Source organism: Dendrobates tinctorius, unplaced genomic scaffold (genome assembly GCF_039654945.1).
Source record: "Dendrobates tinctorius isolate UK_male_01 unplaced genomic scaffold, ASM3965494v1 ptg000114l, whole genome shotgun sequence".
Lineage (NCBI taxonomy): Eukaryota > Metazoa > Chordata > Amphibia > Anura > Dendrobatidae > Dendrobates > Dendrobates tinctorius.
Window position 1 is genome coordinate 25,677,768 of NW_027361782.1, and position 20,279 is coordinate 25,698,046.

Below are 20,279 nucleotides of genomic sequence, written 5' to 3' on the forward strand. Positions count from 1 at the left end.
ACTATGTGACAGGCTCGATGGCACTGCTGTGACAAAAGTGACTAGAGGATAAGGGAGATTTTGAATATCTGCACACACTTTTGGACACTGGACACTTTTGGATTGTGTGAGGCCCACTGATATCTGAGCGCTATGTGACAGGCTCGATGGCACTGCTGTGACAAAAGTGACTAGAGGATAAGGGAGATTTTGAATCTCTGCACACACTTTTGGACACTGGACACTTTTGGATTGTGTGAGGCCCAATGAATATCTGAGCGCTATGTGACAGGCTCGATGGCACTGCTGTGACAAAAGTGACTAGAGGATAAGGGAGATTTTGAATATCTGCACACACTTTTGGACACTGGACACTTTTGGATTGTGTGAGGCCCACTGATATCTGAGCGCTATGTGACAGGCTCGATGGCACAGCTGTGACAAAAGTGACTAGAGGATAAGGGAGATTTTGAATTTCTGCACACACTTGTGGACAGTGGACACTTTTGGATTGTGTGAGGCCCACTGATATCTGAGCGCTATGTGACAGGCTCGAAGGCACTGCTGTGACAAAAGTGACTAGAGGATAAGGGAGATTTTGAATATCTGCACACACTTTTGGACACTGGACACTTTTGGATTGTGTGAGGCTCACTGATATCTGAGCGCTATGTGACAGGCTCGATGGCACTGCTGTGACAAAAGTGACTAGAGGATAAGGGAGATTTTGAATTTCTGCACACACTTTTGGACACTGGACACTTTTGGATTGTGTGAGGCCCACTGATATCTGAGCGCTATGTGACAGGCTCGATGGCACTGCTGTGACAAAAGTGACTAGAGGATAAGGGAGATTTTGAATATCTGCACACACTTTTGGACACTGGACACTTTTGGATTGTGTGAGGCCCACTGATATCTGAGCGCTATGTGACAGGCTCGATGGCACAGCTGTGACAAAAGTGACTAGAGGATAAGGGAGATTTTGAATTTCTGCACACACTTGTGGACAGTGGACACTTTTGGATTGTGTGAGGCCCACTGATATCTGAGCGCTATGTGACAGGCTCGATGGCACTGCTGTGACAAAAGTGACTAGAGGATAAGGGAGATTTTGAATATCTGCACACACTTTTGGACACTGGACACTTTTGGATTGTGTGAGGCCCACTGATATCTGAGCGCTATGTGACAGGCTCGATGGCACTGCTGTGACAAAAGTGACTAGAGGATAAGGGAGATTTTGAATCTCTGCACACACTTTTGGACACTGGACACTTTTGGATTGTGTGAGGCCCAATGAATATCTGAGTGCTATGTGACAGGCTCGATGGCACAGCTGTGACAAAAGTGACTAGAGGATAAGCGAGATTTGATTGCTTTTAAAAAAGCAGTTTGCGGAGCAGTGGGTAAACAGCAATGCCAGCCTGTCAGGAAGCCTTAGAAGGCAGCCCAACAACCAACACCACTGATACACCACTATATAGCCTCCCCTTGCACTGCACACACAGTGACTGGTGTGTTGTGCAGGCCAAATTGCTAGCAGCAGAAGCAGTTTTTTTTTCTTCTCAGCAGGACAAAAAAAAAAAAATTGGGATTGCTTTTAAAAAAGCAGTTTGCGGAGCAGTGGGTAAACAGCAATGCCAGCCTGTCAGGAAGCCTTAAAAGGCAGCCCAACAACCAACACCACTGATACACCACTATATAGCCTCCCCTTGCACTGCACACACAGTGACTGGTGTGTTGTGCAGGCCAAATCGCTAGCAGCAGAAGCAGTTTTTTTGTCTTCTTCCCTGCCTAACGCTCTCCCTACAGAATCAGCAGCAACCTCTCCCTATACTAAGATCGGCAGAAGTAAGATGGCGGTCGGCATGCACGCCCTTTTATACCCCCTGTGACGCCCACCAAAGCAAGCCAATCACTTGCATGCCCTTCTGAAAGATGGTGGTGACCCGTGCCTATGTCATCACGTTGCCCACAGTGTCCGTGGATCCTGATTGGCTGAAAAAGAGCGCAAAACAAACTTTTGAAACGCGACTTTGGCGCGTAAGTCGCCGACCTCGTGGCCGACCTCATCCTAGGGTCGGGTTTCGTTTCATGAAACCCGACATTGCCAAAAGTCGGCGACTTTTGAATTTTTTCGACCCGTTTCGCTCAACTCTAACGAAGACCATTTGGCCCACCTGACTCAGGTGTTTGAAGTTTTGGCCTGAAAGTGAAGCCATCCAAATGCCACCTCCTGAAGCCCAAGGTGCAGTACCTCGGTCATGTGGTGAGAGCAGAAGGTGTGGTACCGGATACTGACAAAGTCACTGTCATCTGGGACTGGCAGAAGCCCAGCAACCTCCATGAGGTAAGTCAATTCCTCTGGTTGGTAGGCTACCACCGAAGGTTCATCAAAGGCTTCACTGAGATAGCCACCCCTATGCAAAATCTTCTAGTGGGCCAGCCCAAGAAAGCCAGAAAGAAGAATCCTACATTTGAATGGAATGAGGAGCTGGAAAGGTCCTTCATTCGATTGAAGATGGCTCTCACAGGAGATCTGAAGTTCTGGCATACCCAGATTATGATCAACTATTTGTTCTTTATACTGATGCGAGCAATATTAAAACAGTGGGGATGATGTTCAATACTAATTTAATAATAAATCCAATATAATAATATAGGCCAATTGTACACACAGCCCCTCTGAGATGATGGATGGCAGACCATCCGGTGAAAAAAACCACAATGCACACTAAGTAGGATGGAAGTTGAAACTGACAGGAATCAAATACGTGTAATAAATATGGCAACACGCAAAAAAAATAGATAAAATACCCTTTATTAAAAAATGGGTGTACACATTAAACATAAAATGGCATCACCAAAATTTATACATAGCATAATAGCATAATAGGCTATAGGAGGAGGTTAAATAAATAACCCTATAATGCAATCACAATAATGAAAATAAAGAAATATATATAAAAAGTGAAGTCCCCAAAGAAATAATATATAATAAAATATATCGTGCTATGAAAAAGCACTGTAAACGTGCCTAAATCAAAAAAACATTAGGTTCCAGTGTATAATAAAAAAAGAGCAAAAAATCGCTGAATACAATGGGGAATCAAAAAATATATTAAAGGGTTAATACCTCATGAGCCAAGAATGCCAAGGAACGCGCCCCATATTTCTTTATTTTCATTATTGTGATTGCATTACCCATTTTTTAATAAAGGGTATTTTATCTATTTTTTTTGCGTGTTGCCATATTTATTACACGTATTTGATTCCTGTCAGTTTCAACTTCCATCCTACTTAGTGTGCATTGTGGTTTTGATGCCAGCAATGTGGGACTGGGAGCGGTAATGCCACAGGTACAGAATAGCAAAGAAAGAGTGATCTCCTATGCCAGCTGGAAACTTCATCCCACTGAGAGGAACCCTGACACTACAGTTCCTTCAAACTGGAGTTCCTCGCCATAGTCTGGGCTGTGACTGAATGATTCAAACATTACCTAGCTACAAGCCAAGTTTACCATCTTCACGGACAACAACCCGCTGACTCACCTGGAAACCGCAAAACTAGGTGCACTGGAGCAGTGATGGATGGCCCGGCTGTCTAACTATGAATTTACCATCAAGTACCGAGCGGGGCACAAGAATGCCAATGCTTATGCACTGTCCAGAATACCCAATCTGCCAGATGGGGGAGAAGATCCGGAAGCACTCGAAGAAATTGAGTTACCTGCCTTTTACCGAACAATTGCGGCCCAACGAGCCCAAGGAGTGAGAAACAAATGCTATATCATGAAAGAGGTCACCCTAAATCCATTGCCTCATCATGAGTGGGCAGAAACGCAGGATAGCGACCCCTCAGTCCGCCTGGTAAAGGAGCCACTGACACAAGCTGACTCACGCCCAGGTCCAGATGCTCCTGAAGAAACCCAACAGTTGTGGAAGGAGATGGGCAGACTGTTCCTCTATGAGGGAAAGCTGTGTCGGAGGAGTATCAATGCCCGCACTTGTGAGCTGGTCTGGCAGGTGGTAGTTCCAAAGAGGGAGGCATCAATGGTCTTGGAGGATGCACAAATTGGATGACCAATGGGAGGCTGAACCCTACACCATCCTACCAACAAACTTTGACAACACCAAGGTGAGCCTTATCAGTAAGGATGGAGGAGAAACCTCATCAGCAGTGTCGAGTAGAGATGAGCGACTGCCTTTTTTTATGGTCGAGTCGGGTTTCATGATACCCGACTTTCTCAAAAGTCGGGTCGAACAAAATCGGCCGACTATAGGGAAAGGTCGGAGGCCGACTGAAACACGAAACACAATGCAAGTCAATGGGGAAGCAAAGTCGGCAGGGAGTGGAGGACAGTAAACACACCTACAGTGCCCATTTCAATGCCCAAAACATCAATTCTTATTACTAAAGCTTGTCAACCTTAATTTACTTCATAATAATAGTTACGCATTGAAAACTGGGGGTTATTTGGCTAAAGTTGTGGGGGGGTAGGGCTGGCTCCAGGTTTTCATGTGCCCTGGGCCAAAGAATGTAAGTGCGCCCCTTTAACACATACCACAACTCATGATGCTCCGATACGGCACAGAAATATAGGTATAGTACAATGACAAATACTTCACTGCTTACATGACATGACTGATCTATTTTAAATTGTACAATAGCTCAAAAAAAGGACAATATATTACTCCATACAGTATTATGGCCACCACATTGTGCACCATACAGAATAATGAGCCCCATATATTTCTCCATACAGAATAATTGGCCACATATAATGTTCCATACAGTATATGATGAGCTCCACATAATGCTACAGTATATGATGGTCCCCATGGACGATGCTCCAGTGTGTTATGGGCCCAAATAATGCTCCACATATAATGGGTTCCATTTCTAATGCTCCAGTGTATAATGGGCCCCGTAAGTGCTGCTCCAGTGTCTGATGTCCCCAATCTGGAATGCTCCAGTATATGATGGGTCTCATGGATGATGCTCCAGTGTCTTATGGGCCCTAATAATGCTCCATATATAATGGGCCCCTTTTCTAATGCTCCAGTGTATAAAGGGCCCCGTAAATGCTGCTCCAGTGTCTGATGTCCCCCATTTGGAATGCGCTTGTATATGATGGGCCTCATGGATGATGCTCCAGTGTCTTGTGGGCCCTAATAATGCTCCATATATAATGGGCCCCATTTCTAGTGCTCCAGTGTATCATGTGCCCCATAGATGCTGCTCCAGTGTCTGATCTGCCCCATTTAGAATGCTCCAGTATATGATGGGCCTCATGGATGATGTTCCAGTGTCAGATGTCCCCCATTTTGAATGCTCCAGTATATGATGGGCCCCATTTTTAATTAACCTAGGCATGGTATGTGAAAAGAGATCCATGGAGTAATCTTAAGTGTGTGCTGCCGCTTCCTTCACTTTTGGTGTTGGTGAAGGACACAAGGAAAGTGGTTGCTCCTGACCAGAAGCCCGCACTTATGACTTGCATTTTTTTAAACTTCAGAAGAGGAGGCGATAGAGCTGGAAGCTGCTTCAGCAATATAAGCCAAAAACAGTTCCTGATGCTCTGGCTTTAAAAGCAGTCTACCTTCTCCCAGAAAACGGAGCCTTCCAGGCCTTCCAGAGCTACACCATTACGCAAGCTCAACACCTCCTGCCTTAGCTGCTATTGTGTTTTTGGCACTACCTGCAGATGCACCAACACAACCATCAGTACCAGGTGCCCCCCATGTCCACGTCCGCATCCTCTTCCACCATACTTCCTCATGTTTTAGAAAATTGACCCAAAATACCAGCAGATATATGGTACTGTTGTGAGCTCATCTGTTCATTCACCTTTTGTGTCCGAGGATCTCCCTCTTCTGGTGAAGGAAGGTAGTGAGGCTGATTTGGATGAAAGAAACCAAACACCTGATCAGGTGGACTGTGACTGGGTAACAGGAACTTCAGACTGGATATAAGGCAGCCGACGCCCTTCTGAGTGGCTGGTGATTTCTCTGCTGGATTCTTGGAGACCAGTCTGATTCCTGCTTCCCAAAGATAAGTTTTTGCTCTGCTATTGAACTTATTAGTTTTGGCTTTGTTTACCTTGTTTTTTGAGTTCAGCCATCCCCGGCCGGTTGTGTGCTGGATTCTTATTCCTTGATCAGTGTTCTCTTTTTCTCTGCTTTTAGAATATTCTGAGTGCTGATATAGGGTTTGAAGTCTAGTGACTTCAGGGTCCTTTTTGCTTATCAGTTGTGTTGGTAGTATTTTTAGCAGGGTTTTCTCGGATTGCAGACAGCAGCTTTTCTGTCCTGTCCTTTTTAGTTAGCTTGGGCCCCATCGTTTGCTCAACCTATCTTTCTATCTGTGTTAGTGTTATCAGCTTGTTTCACCATCATTATATGTTGGGGGCTGCCTGTTGCTTTGGGGTCTGCTCTGGGGCAGTCAGTTTTTCCCTTTTCTCTCTTTAGGCTTATTTAGATCTCCGGCTGTGACGAGGTGTCTAGGATCACCGTAGGAACACTCCACGGCTACTGCTAGTTGTGTGATAGGATTAGGGGTCTGCAATCCACTAGTTTCCAACCTCTCTGATTTTCTGGGCTGAGTTTGTGTTTTGTTTTTTCCTCCTCGGTGACTCAATCATAACATGGTACTGTATCAGAAGCGTACAGCTCTATACAGTCTAGGGATAACAGTAAATCTCCGCATATATTTCATGAATCATACACAGATGCTACAGGCTCAGTATGGATAACCCAATAAAATAAAAAGGTGAAAAGGGTACAGTATCACCAGATACAAGGTATATATAATATAGTGTAAACATTCTAAATCTCCATTTACATTTCAGGAGGCAGACTGTTATGAATGGGTCACTGAGGAGGAGAGCAGGCCTGAGCTGAGCCACAGAGCACTAGAGAGGTTGGTAACTAAGCGGATTGCAGACCCCTGATCCTCCTATCCACACAACTAGCAGTAGCCGTGGAGCGTACCTACGATGATCCTAGATGCCTCGGCACAGCTGGAGAGCTAGCTGCGCCTAAAGCAAGAAAGGGGAAAGCTAAACTGCCCCAGAGAAGACCCCAAAGGAATAGATAGCCCCCAAACATATATTGTCTGTGAGACAAGATGAAAACACAAACGCAGGTAGGAAAATAGGCTGAGCAAATGATGGAGCCCACACTGACTAGACAGGAAAGGAAAGGATAGATACTGTCTGCAATCACACACAAAAAAACCTGCAAAATGTGCAACACGACTGATGCACGAAAACCCTGAAGTCACACGACTTCGCCTCCCACTATATCAGTACACTGGTAGATTCTGAAAGCAAAGCAACAGAGACCAATATACCAGGAGGGAAAAACAAACTGGCACAAGCAGCAACAAATGGCGGTGATGCAGCACAGCCCCAGCCGGAGCTGGCCAACCCGCACAAAGCAGGAACAGACAGAACCTGAACAAATGCAAACAGAAAAGCAAATGAATCACTTAGCTGGACAATGCAGGGAAAGAGCTGGATACGTCAGACCTCAGGAGGCAAGGCAGCAAAAATCACCAGCAGGGATAGAGGGCGTCGGCTGTCTTAAATCTCATTCTGATGCCTCAGATCTCCAATCGTTGTCCTCATTATCAGGTGGTAAGCCTCTGTCAATCAAATCAGCTCCACTACCTCCATTAACCTCCAGAGGGAGCCCAGAAAGATAATTCACAACAGCAGACACAAACGCTCTCAGGCCCAGTATGGATTACACAAGAATATGAAAAGCTGTAAATGGGTAATGTAACACAAGCGTACAGCTGTATACAGTGTTGGCCAAATTTGAAATCTCGGTATATATTTCCGGAGTCACCCTCAGACGTTCACTCTGTCTGGGTTTGACCATAATAAAAAATGTTGTAAAAAAGGTACTGGATAACAAGATAGCAAGTATATATATTATAGGGTACAATTGAAATCTCTGTATACATAGTCCCATAGTCAGTCTCAGACGCTTACTGTATGGATTTGACCGTAATACTAAATGTTGAACAAAGGTACTGTATAACAAGATACAAGCTGTATTGAGTATAGGGTAAAAATTGGTATCTCCGATTCACCGTATATATAGAAGGCGTAAACCACACACGCTCACTCACAATGGATGATACCTTAATACAAAATTTTGAACAAAGGTACTGTATCAGCACATACCAGGTGTATCCAGTCTAGGGGTAATTGTAAATTTCCGTCTATACTTCCGGAGTCAGACACAGACACTCACAGGCTCAGTATGTATTACACCAGAATTTAACAAGTAGAAAAAGGGAAAGGTAGTCAAAGGGTACAACAGTATACAGTGTTGTGGTACTTTTAAATCTTCGTATATATTTCAATCTCAGTAAGCCAGACCAGACTCTCCACTACTGGAAACTACATGGATACAAGTGCAGACAGAAAGTCGAGTGTTAGCAGAAATTTGGGAATTACGCATCGCGGGAAAACCTCCCGGTACATGTTGCAGAGGCGATACAGACCCTCAATTACTGTGTCTGTGGAGACAGCGAAAAATGGTTCTTTGTGAACCGCAGTAGCGTGGATCACATCACCATTACTCGTCTCCATCAAACTGTGATCACAGGGAGAGATGCAGACATAGTCCTCACTGCCTATCATGATGTGTCTGTTCATTTTGGAGTGCAAAAGACAGAAGCCACAGACCGTAGGCAATTCTATTGGATTGGCATGAGAGGAGACATTGAAAAATGGTGGCAGGAATGTCACATGTCTGTGACTATCACAACTGTGAAAGGTGATCATAAAGCACCACTGCATCCGCTTGTAAGTTGACGTCCATTACAAATGGTAGCCATTGATCATCTGAAGGTAGAGGCCAGCAGGAAAGGCCATAGCTACATCTTACCCATCATCGATCAATAAACCAATTTCTAGTGGCCGTCCATGTGAAGGATTTAACTGCCCAGACTACACAGCGGTGGAGCAGGAAGAGGTAAGTATTCCAACTTGCAAGTGCTGTGGCCATGACCAAGTAGGGGGGCACACTCGTGGTCGACGGTACTGGCACAGGGCACATCATAGTACGCTGGTGTGTCTGACGGCGAGTGGGCCCCCCACCATCAAAGACACTGTATTGTACTATGATGGGCCCTGTGCCAGTGCCGTCGGCCATCTGTGGGTCCATCCACCTGTTCAGAGCAACATCACTTGCCTGGGTGCGCCAGGTGTTGACCCGAGCCATTGGGGGGGTGGGCATCCCACTTAGGGAGGTTTAAAAAATGGCATATGTTGATGTGTTTGCTGGACATTCAGCTGCTGCAAAGGGTGGAATTGGGCAAGTCCGAGGAAGAGGAGGACAAAAGCGAGGCAGTTTTCTGGCAACCTATGTGTCATCAGGGGAAGGTGGGACAAAATCCTTTGAAACCCATGCATGCTTCATTTTAATGAAGGTTAGATCATCAACATTTTGGGTAGACAGATGGGTCCTTTTTTCTGTCAGGATTGATCCAGCAGCACTGAAGACTCTTTCAGATAACACACTAGCAGCAGGGCAAGCGAGCTCCTGTAAGGCATATTGTGCCAATTCAGGCCAGGCGTCCAGTTTAGAGGCCCAATTGTCAAAGGAGAATGACCTGTGAGGGAGAACATCGATATGGGAGGAGAAGTAGTTTGTAACCATAGTTGACAACTGCTGTCTCCTGTCACTTTTAATCGATGCAGTATTAGCAGTCGTGTGAGCGGTACTTGAGAAATCATTCCATAACATGGTCATTAAACCCCTGTCTCCAACGCCACTTCGGCTGTGTGCAACACAAACACCTCTTCCATTGTGCCCACTACGGCTCGTGGGAGAACCAGCACCGCTGCTGTGTGCTGGGAAAGCCTCAAACAAATGGTTTACCAGAGTTGCTTGTTTGTTAGCCAATATTATCTCTAGGTTCTCCTGTAGCATGATGTTGTGTAATTTGCCTTTGTAGCGTGGATCGAGGATGCTGGCCAGCCAGTAGTCATCATCCCTCATCATTTTGGCAATGTGGGGGTCCCTTTTTAGGATCCGCAAGGCATAATCGCACATGTGGGCCAATGTTCCAGGTGTCAATGATGCACTGCCAGTGGTGGGTGGAGGAACACTTTCTGGCAAATCCACATCCCTACAGTCACGCACAAACACTGTACCTGACCTTTGAATGCCAACATTTTCTCTTGCCCCCTGAGAAGCATCCTCCTCCCCAAAATAATCATCCCCTCATCCTCCTCTTTCTCTTCTTCCTCCACCTCGTCCAGGACAGTTCCCTGACCAGACAATGGCTGACTGTCATCAGGGCTTCCCTCCACCTTCTCCGCTGCAGACGCCTGATCCTTAATGTGCGTCAAACTTTGCATGAGCAGACGCATAAGTGGGATACTCATGCTTATGATGGTGTCGTCTGCGCTTACCAGCCGTGTGCATTCCTCAAAACACTGAAGGACTTTACAGAGGTCTTTCAGCTTTGACCACTGCACACCCGACAATTCCATGCCTTCCCTCAAACTGCCTGCCCGTGTATCCTCCCTCAAATGCATTACAGCCTGCCTCTGTTCGCACAGCCTCTCAACCATGTGCAGGGTGGAGTTCCACCTTGTTGCAACTTCTATGATTAAGAGATGCTTGGGGACGTGGAGCAATCACTGCAGCTTCTGCATACGAGTGGAGTGGACATTTGAGCGACGGGTGTGCGAGCACAGTCTTCGCACCTTATGGAGCAGGGATGTTAACTCTGGATAATTATTAAGGAAGCACTGCACCACCAGGTTCAAAGTGTGAGCCATGCAAGGTATGTGTGTGAGTTTTGCATGGGCTATGGCTGCCACAAAATTCCGGCCGTTATCACTGACTACCTTGCCTGCCTCAAGGTGTAGACTGCCCAGCAATGACTCAGTTTGTCGCTGCAAGTAGTCGGCCAGTACCTCCGCGGTGTTTCTGTTGTCGCCCAAAGACATCATCTTTAACACAGCCTGCTGACGCTTACCACTAGCTGTTCGATAGTGGGACACCTTGTGTGCAGCACTCCAAGCTGCGGATGGAGTGCTCGTGCGACTGCGCTCTGTGGACGAGCTTTTACTGATAGAGGAGGAGGAGGATCGAAAGCCTATAGCCAACTGTTTCCCATACCGTGGGCTAGGCAGCACTGTTCCTCCGCCGCTGTCCCCAGTGGAGCCTGCATCCACCACATTAACCCAGTGCGCAGTGATGGACACGTAACGGCTCTGGCCACGCCTACTGGTCCATGCATCTGTTGTGAGGTGCACCTTTCCACTCACTGACTGTTTTAGTGCATGGACAATGCGGTCTTTCACAAGCCGATGGAGGGCAGGGATGGCTTTTCAAGAAAAGAAGTGCCGACTGGGTAGGTCATAGCGTGGGACAGCGTAGGCCATGAGGTCGCGGAAAGCTTCGCTTTCAACCAAACGGTAGGGCATCATCTCTAATGAGATTAGTTTGGCAATGTAGGCGTTCAAACAAAGTGTACGCAGATGAGAGGATGAGTACTTTCTTGTCCTACTCAGAGTGTCTGGTAGGGTGAGCTGGAGATCTGCATATGGGGGAAGTAGCGGTGGTCCGGACAGAGTGAGAGGGGGATGGTGATGGTATTTGTGGTGATGGCCTAGGTTCAGTGTTGTGTTGCAAAACCATTGATTCCCTGAGTGCTTTGGCCTTGCGACGACACCTCCACATTTAGTGCTGGTGGTGTGCTTAACGGTGGCAGTGGTCTTACAGTGGGGGAAGCGATGGAGTATTGCTGGCTGCCATCAGTCGGAGCAGGTGCACATGTGCTACCTGAAGTTTTGTAGTCCGTCCACGCTTGCAAGTGCATGTTGATTAAATGTCTAAGCATGCAACCGTTATTCAAATTTCTGAGTTGTTTACCTCGGCTAAAGGTCCTTCCGCACTTCTTACAGGTAACCTTTGCCTCGTCAGCAGGATTTTGGACAAAGAAGTGCCACACTGCACTCTTCCTACTATGGTATACATTTTCTGGCCTTGCACGCTGTGCTAAGTTAACTGTCTGGCCAAGCTGTCCTGCAACTCTTTTAGTTTTTGTTCCATGTTTTTGGACAGCTACGGGCCTGGCAGATAACCGCTGCTGTGATGTCAATGCCTGCTGCGGATCCTTCTCCTTATCTGAACTATTGCCAGCGCCACCCTCCTCCCCCAATGGATGCCAATCCGGGTCAAGAACTGGGTCATCCATCACCTCCTCTTCAAAGTCATCTGCACCTTCCTCTTTACCTTCCTCTGTGTCACCGTGTAAGGTGGTATAGTATGCGGGAAGGGGCACCTGAGTTTCATCAGGGTCAGATTCTGGCTCAATAGACTGAGAGGGCAATGTAGTGCTCTGGGTCGATGTACCAGCAGAATCATCTAGCATTGGCTGTGCATCAGTGCACTCCATGTCAGATTCATCTTGGGCTGGGGAATTCTGGATTTGACTGGATAACCCAGGCATGGTATGTGAAAAGAGCTCCATAGAGTAATCTGAAGTGTGGGCTGCCGCATCCTTAACTTTTGGTGGGGGTGAAGGACACAAGGAAAGGTGTTTTTCCTGACCAGAACCCTGCACTGACGACTCCGTGCTTGCAGGTTTCGAATGTTCAGAAGAGGAGGCAATAGAGCTGGTGGCTGTTTCGGCAATGTACGCCAAAACCTGTTCCTGATGCTCCGGTTTTAAAAGCGGTTTTCCTACTCCAAGAAAAGGCAACCTTACAGGCCTTCTTGGGCCAGACGATGACGCAGGCTCAACACCTCCTGCCTTAGCTGCTATTGTGCTTTTGCCAGAACCAGCCGATGCACCACCACCATCAGTACCAGCTGCTCCCTCCTGCCCACGTCCGCGGACTCTTCCACCATACTTCCTCATGTTTGGGAAAATGTACCAAAAATACCAGCAAAGAGATGGTACTGTATGAGAAGCGTCCAGGTGTGTAAGGTGTATTAAAAAAATTAAATCTACGTATATATTTTGTTAGTCACAGACGCTCACACAGTATGTATTGGACCGTAATCCAACAAGCAGATATACGGAACTGTATCAGAAGTGTACAGCTGTATACGTTTTTTGTGTAACTAACAATCTCCGTATATGTATTTACGGAGTGTCAAACACACACGCTGATTCTGTATAGATGTGACTGTAATGCGAACGGCAGATATACAATACTGTTTGAGAATCGGACAGCTCTATACGGTGTCTGTATGGAAAATTATCAATCTCCGTCTATTTGTATATGGACTGACACACGCTGTCTCTGTCTAGTTTTGACCATAATCAAACAGCAGATATACGAAACTGTTTGAAAAGCGGACAGCACTCAAAGGTGTAGGTCTGGAAAAATGGAAAAACTCCTCTGCTTTTTTTTTCCAGAGTCACACACAGATAGCTTCTATTTGTCCATGATACAAGGTGGTACACGGTAGTGTGTGAGGAGCGTACACCGCTATACGGTGTCTGTATGGAAAATTGTCAATGTCTGTCTATTTGTATAGGGACTGACTCACGCTGTCTCTGTCTAGTTTTGACCATAATCAAACAGCAGATATATGAAACTGTTTGAAAAGCGGACAGCACTCTAGGGTGTAGGTCTGGAAAAACGGAAAAACTCATTAGCTTTTTCTTCCAGAGTCACACCCAGATAGCTTCTATTTGTCCGTGATATCAGCCGGTACACGGTAGTGTGTGAGGAGCGTATGATCGGCGAAACCCGACTTTAGCTAAAGTCGGCTATTTTTTAATTTGACCGACCCGACTCTAGTGTCGAGGGATCATCTGAAACTGTGCCCTGACAAACTAAAGGGAAAGGTGGAAGAGCAAAACAACCTTCAGCCCATAGAAGAAGAGAAAAAAGTTAGCACTGTACTCTGAGAATTTCCTGCAAATTGGACAAGAATGAACCAAGCCATCGTAGTCCCTGTCCTAATCTATCCCCTGCCTACAGCCCCTGCAGTAGCAGAGACTCAGAACAACCCTGAAAATCAGCAAGTTCAGGCAGTGGATGCCACACCGGCAGTGGAGCCAGAGAATCCTCGCCCTGCAGGTGGTGAATCTGTCATGCCCACAGTGAGTCTAAGAGTTCGCAGATGGCTACTACCCAGTTTACTAACAGCAGTAACAGGCCCACTAAACCTAAATAGGCCATTAGAAGTACTCATGCTATGCAGATCTACCCGTAGTACAAAAGGTGAGATCCCAGCTAGATATAGAGATTAAAGTGAAAATAGACAATGTAAACAGTACGTGTAAATATGAAATGTAAATATGCAACTTTTCAAGCTTATATGCCTACTGAGACTCTGTAAGAACTTTTGAACATCCTACTTTGTTTTTGATGGACAACTGGGCCACAGGACTATGTGTGGCCAGGACTCTCCTTGTATATAGTTACCAACTGCTCAGGAATTGGACCATGGACAATGATGCATGGACTAATCAACACAAGGACTATTTTTGAGCTATGGCTTTTGTAATTTTTCAATTTTGAAATCTTGTAACTGTTATAATTGTTCATTTGTTTATATGTTTGCTTATGTTTCCTCAGTCCGGGAGTACTGAATTGCACTAGGGGGAATGTGGCGCCCCCAGGAGTACGGTTGCCACAGTGGCATTACCTCCCTCCTAGGGAGTGTGATGTCATGCTTGGAAGCAATGAAGGATCTCTCCGTCAGGTAATTCCAGCACACAGCACAGTTTCTATTCCAGGCCAGCAGAGGGAGCTCTGAACCTAACTGCTGAGGAGGTGCTTTCTGTGGTCAGGAGGAAGGAAATTAGTTGACTTGAGCTTTATATATTAGATGTGTGTATGTATGTATGTGTGTGTATGTCTGGGATTGGCATCCGCACTGTCGCAGCTACAGCCACAAAATTTGGCAGAGTCACACGTCTGGACCCCGAGAGTGTCCTAGGCTATGTTGTGAGGTGAAATTTTAACCCCGCGCGTTCCAATTCACCAAACAATTTTGCCCCTATCTACATAATGGGGAAAAAGTGTGTTTGTATCAAGCCCCGCCCCTCATTATGATGTCATAATGGTTGCCATAGCGATGCTGATGTCATCATAGGTTGCAAGCCCCACCGCTCATTATTATCTCATAATGGTAGACTATGGGATGGAGGATGTGTGATGGGTATATGGGCACTGGACTATGGGATGGAAGATATGTATGATGAGTATATGGGCACGGGACTATGGGATGGAGGATGTGTGATGGGTATATGGGCACTGGACTATGGGATGGAGGATATGTATGACGGGTATATGGGCACGGGACTATGGGATGGCGGATATGTATGATGGGTATATGGGCACGGGACTATGGGATGGAGGATATGTATGATGTGTATATGGTCATGGGACTATGAGATGAAGGATGTGTGATGGGTATATGGGCACTGGACTATGGGATGGAGGATATGTATGACGGGTATATGGGCACTCGACTATGGGATGGCGGATATGTATGATGGGTATATGGACACGGGCCTATGGGATCGTGGATATGTATGATGGGTATATGGGCACGGGACTATGGGATGGAGGATAATTCTAATTTGTTATAACTAACCACAGTTAGTTACTATGCCCGGGCAGCGCCGGGCTCTTCATCTAGTTATATTATATTTTAATTTATATCCCTGTCTCTGAACTGTTGCTATGGACAAATATATCTCATTGGACACATTCTGGCTTCATATCTATGAACCTGTGTTCGCCTCTCGCTTTTGTTATTTTCTTTCATAGGTGGATTCACATTTTTTATTTATTTGTTTGATTTCAGTATGATTTATCATTATGTCTCCTCATTCTCCGCCACTAGATCACCAGGGTTAATGTGTTCTGTGCTGCTACAGGCAGTCCAATTTTTGATAAGGGTGTCTATGATGATGCCCATAGTATATATTTAAAAAATGTACCCCCCATGGGGAAATGTTTGTCAGCCCAGGCTCTGCGTGTATGGGCTTTACAAGTCTAGGATAACCGCTCCTTTACATTGGGCCTAGTATTTAATGAGGCCTTCATCAATGTCTCCTCATTCTCCGCCACTATATCACCAGGGTTAACATGTTATGTGCTGCTACAGGCAGTCCAATTTTTGGCAAGGGTATTTTTATGACGCCCGTTAATAATTTGAGACCAAAACAAATGCTACTCCCCCAGGGGGAAATTTCATAAAAATGACATGTACGTATAGTCTTCCCATTTATTCTTATAGTTTCCAGTTTTACTATCTGTGGAACATCCTCTCCTCTTATAACCTAGTCTATACCTCTCCAATATAAAAATAGTGAAATTCTATTATATTATATTTTCACTTATATCCCTGTCTCTGAGCTGTTGCTAGGGACAAACATATCTTGTTGAACACATTCTGGTTTCATATCTATGAACCTGTGTTCGCCCCTCCCTTTTGTTATTTTCTTTTCATAGGTGGATTCACATTTTTAATTTATTTTTTTGATTACAGTATGATTTTATGTCTCCTCATTCTCCACCACTACATCACCAGGGTTAATGTGTTCTGTGCTGCTACAGCCAGTCCAATTTTTGGAAAGGGTGTCTATGATCCCCATAAAATATTTAAAAAAAATGTACCCCCCATGGTGAAATGTTTGCCAGCCCATACACTTAGTGTATGGGCATTACGAGTCTAGGAGACACGCTCCTTTATAATGGGATATTTTTTTAGGAGCCTCTCCTCCATGTTTCTTTCAAGGGGGGATGAGGGGTATGCAAATTTGGGTCAAGGCGGCCCTTGCATTCAATGCATAAGGAAACTGTATGGCAGGACCAACTGAAGACTGTGAAGTGGATTATCATGTGGCCTTCCAGTATCTGGGTTCAAAGGCATATTGGGATGGATATGACTTGATAGTAGGGCAGGCCTTGCCTTGAATTCAATGCAACATTTTTTCAGGAGGCCCTCCTGTACCTCTCGTGAAAGGGGTATTGGGGTGCGTTGTAATTCTTGGCAGCCCAGCCACTCACTGCATAGGCAAAAACAGCATAGGAGACCCACTGTTTAATAATGGCCCTTTAAGAATATTAATGCCACCTGATGCCCCTCTAAAAATAGGCTTTGTGACTATACGAGTCCCTCCTTCAGAAATGAAACAAGATGTGTCTCCTTATGTGTCACACACCATATGGCCAGCTAGGGTTGTTAAATGTTACAATGACATTTCCCAGTGAACGCATTAGTATTGGTTGAAAGCAATGTTAAAGTTGAAAAACGCATCAAAAACGCTACGTGTGGACATAGCAAAAGTGGGGGAGGAACATTTCGGTCTGGGGTTAATTATTTTGCCTTATATACAAGTCATTAACCTGGAAAGGATGAACCTTAACATATTTCCCAGCAAAATCCATTTTGGCTTCGTTTTTGTATGTTTTTTGGTGCACCTATAAAAATGGCGTGAAACTCTGACAACATTGCTGTGACCTAGGAGTCAGAAATGCTTCCAGGGGCGATCCCCATGATGTTCCTGTGGCATTTGAGCAGTGTTTCAGGTAAAAATGCTCGTGTCTCCCATAGACTTACATTGGGCTCATTGTTCTGTCCGAGTACCCGAGTATTCCAATTTGCTCGACACGAGCAACAAGCACCCTAGCATTTTAGTGCGTGCCCATCACTAATCATTATCCATTTGTAGAAGCCATCCTCTTCCTCTTTTCACCTTCAGCTTTTTTACAGATGGTGTTATATTTGCATCAAGAATTTGTTGAAATATCATTGAATCCATTCTTCCCTCTACCTGTGAAATGTTCTCCATGCCATTGGCTGCAACACAACCCCAAAGCATGATTGATCAACCTCCATGCTAAATGGTTGGCGAGATGTTCTTCTCCTGAAATTCTGTGCCCTTTTTTCTCCACACATGCCTTTGATCAATGTGGCTACAGATATATATTTTAACCCCATCGGTCCATAGGACTTGTTTCCGAAGTGCATCAGGCTTGTTTGAATGCTCTTTTGCATACTTCTGATGCTGAATTTTATGGTGATGACACAGGAGAGGTTTTCTTGTGAAGGCTCTTCCATGAAGTCCATATTTGTGAAGGTTTCTCTGAACAGTAGAACAATGTACCACAACTCCAGAGTCTGCTAATTCTTTCTGAAGGTTTCTTGCAGGCAAGCATCGGTTCTGGATTGCCTCTCTAGCAATCCTATTAGGAGCGCTCACTGAAATTTTGCTTGGTCTTCATGACCTTATGTATATCTCCACTGTTCCTGGTAACTGCCATTTATTAATTACATTCCGAACTGAGGAAAGGCAACTTGAAAATGCTTTGCCATCTTCTTATAGCTTTCAACTGCTTTGTGGGCCTTTACCATTTTCATTCTCAGAGTGCTAGGTAGCTGCTTATAAGAACCCATGACTGCTGTTTTTTGGCACAAGGTTAGAGGAGGCTGGGTTTTTATAGAGCTGGGAAATTTGCATCACCTGGACTTTCCTAACGATGATAGTGAACAAACCATAACCCTAACAGGCTAATTAAGGTCTGAAACCTTGGTCAAAGCTATTTGAGCACACAAATCTCCAAGGGTGCCCATACTTTTTCATCAGCCCATTTTCCTTTTTGTAATTTTTAAAATGTAAAAAAAGACAATACTATTTTTTTGGAGTAAAATATAAAGGAAATGTGTCATCTGTAACTTTAGACCTTTTAAAGATCATTTGTGGCGTTCTCATGTGATGTATGGCTGAGGGTTGTACTCCTGACAGTGTATGTATTTTACAGTGGCCAAGCTTTCTGTCATGAGAAGAGCCTTTCCTTCTCAAATTACACACACAGGAAACTCCACAATAAAATGTTTGCACAGTAACTGCCTCTAGGCAGAAGATGATGATGGTGGTATGAGTTAGTGCATTTCAGCCCCAGTCAAGAAGCTGCCGTAAGAATTTATAAAAGTCTTTATACTGAAGATAATGAGGCAAATTATTATTTACAAACAGCGGGAAACTGAGGTATAGGATTACACTCACGGCTGATGATTGCTGTGTACCTGCAGACAAGCAGATCTTAGTAACCTCTGGTTTTATTAAGTCTGAATATCTCTTCAGCACTGTGCTCTGTTTCTGCTCTGAGGTAATTCTTCCTCCTAGAGGTGCAATAGCAGTCTTCCTCATGTGAAGACTATTTACTCCCCTTATCGTGTCAGTCCCCTTTTTTAGCAAAGCAGGCAGGGAGAAGGTAGGTAATTCCTTCACCTACCAAATGGCTTCCTCTTATCAAGATGTCTGACCACCAACTGCCACTTCCAATTAAAACTAACTCACAGGACTTGCTCCTCCCCCTTCTATGTGACTGTAGAGCTGCAATCATTGGCTGACTGCTCTGCGGCGTTTTTCCAGAACCTTCTGCATATTAACACAGAGCTGGTTCACCTGATCAAGCCAGTGAGGAGAAGACTAACCCTTTTTGTGCTGCCTGTCAGCAGGTCTCACAATGCATTTAAAATGCACAATCCACATAAAAATTCACAGCATTTATATGAAAACACACTGTATATCCAGTAACCCATAGAAAGTGCCACTTTGTGGGATACCACACATTTCATTTTCAACTTGTCTAACTGTTCACAAAAACAGTCATTTTGACCATCGGCGCCCAAACTTTTGCATCGTGTATTAAGCTCATTGAGTTCAGAGTTGTTTTAAAAATGCTTCTGTTTCTACAGTTGTGGCCAAAAGTATTGGCACCCCTGCAATTCTGTCAGATAATACTCAGTTTCTTCCTGAAAATGATTGCAAACACAAATTCTTTGGTATTATTATCTTTATTTAATTTGTCTTAAATGAAAAAGCACAAAAGAGAATGAAGCAAAAAGCAAAACATTGATCATTTCACACAAAACTCCAAAAATGGGCCAGACAAAAGTATTGGCACCCTCAGCCTAATACTTGGTTGCACCACTTTTAGCCAAAATAACTGCGACCAACCGCTTCCGGTAACCATCAATGAGTTTCTTACAATGCTCTGCTGGAATTTTAGACCATTCTTCTTTAGCAAACTGCTACAGGTCCCTGATATTTGAAGGATGCCTTCTTCAAACTGCCATTTTTAGATCTCTCTACAGGTGTTCTATGGGATTCAGGTCTGGACTCATTGCTGGCCACCTTAGAAGTCTCCAGTCCTTTCTCTCAAACCATTTTCTAGTGCTTTTTGAAGTGTGTTTTTGGTCATTGTCCTGCTGGAAGACCCATGACCTCTGAGGGAGACCCAGCTTTCTCACACTGGGCCCTACATTATGCTGCAAAATTTG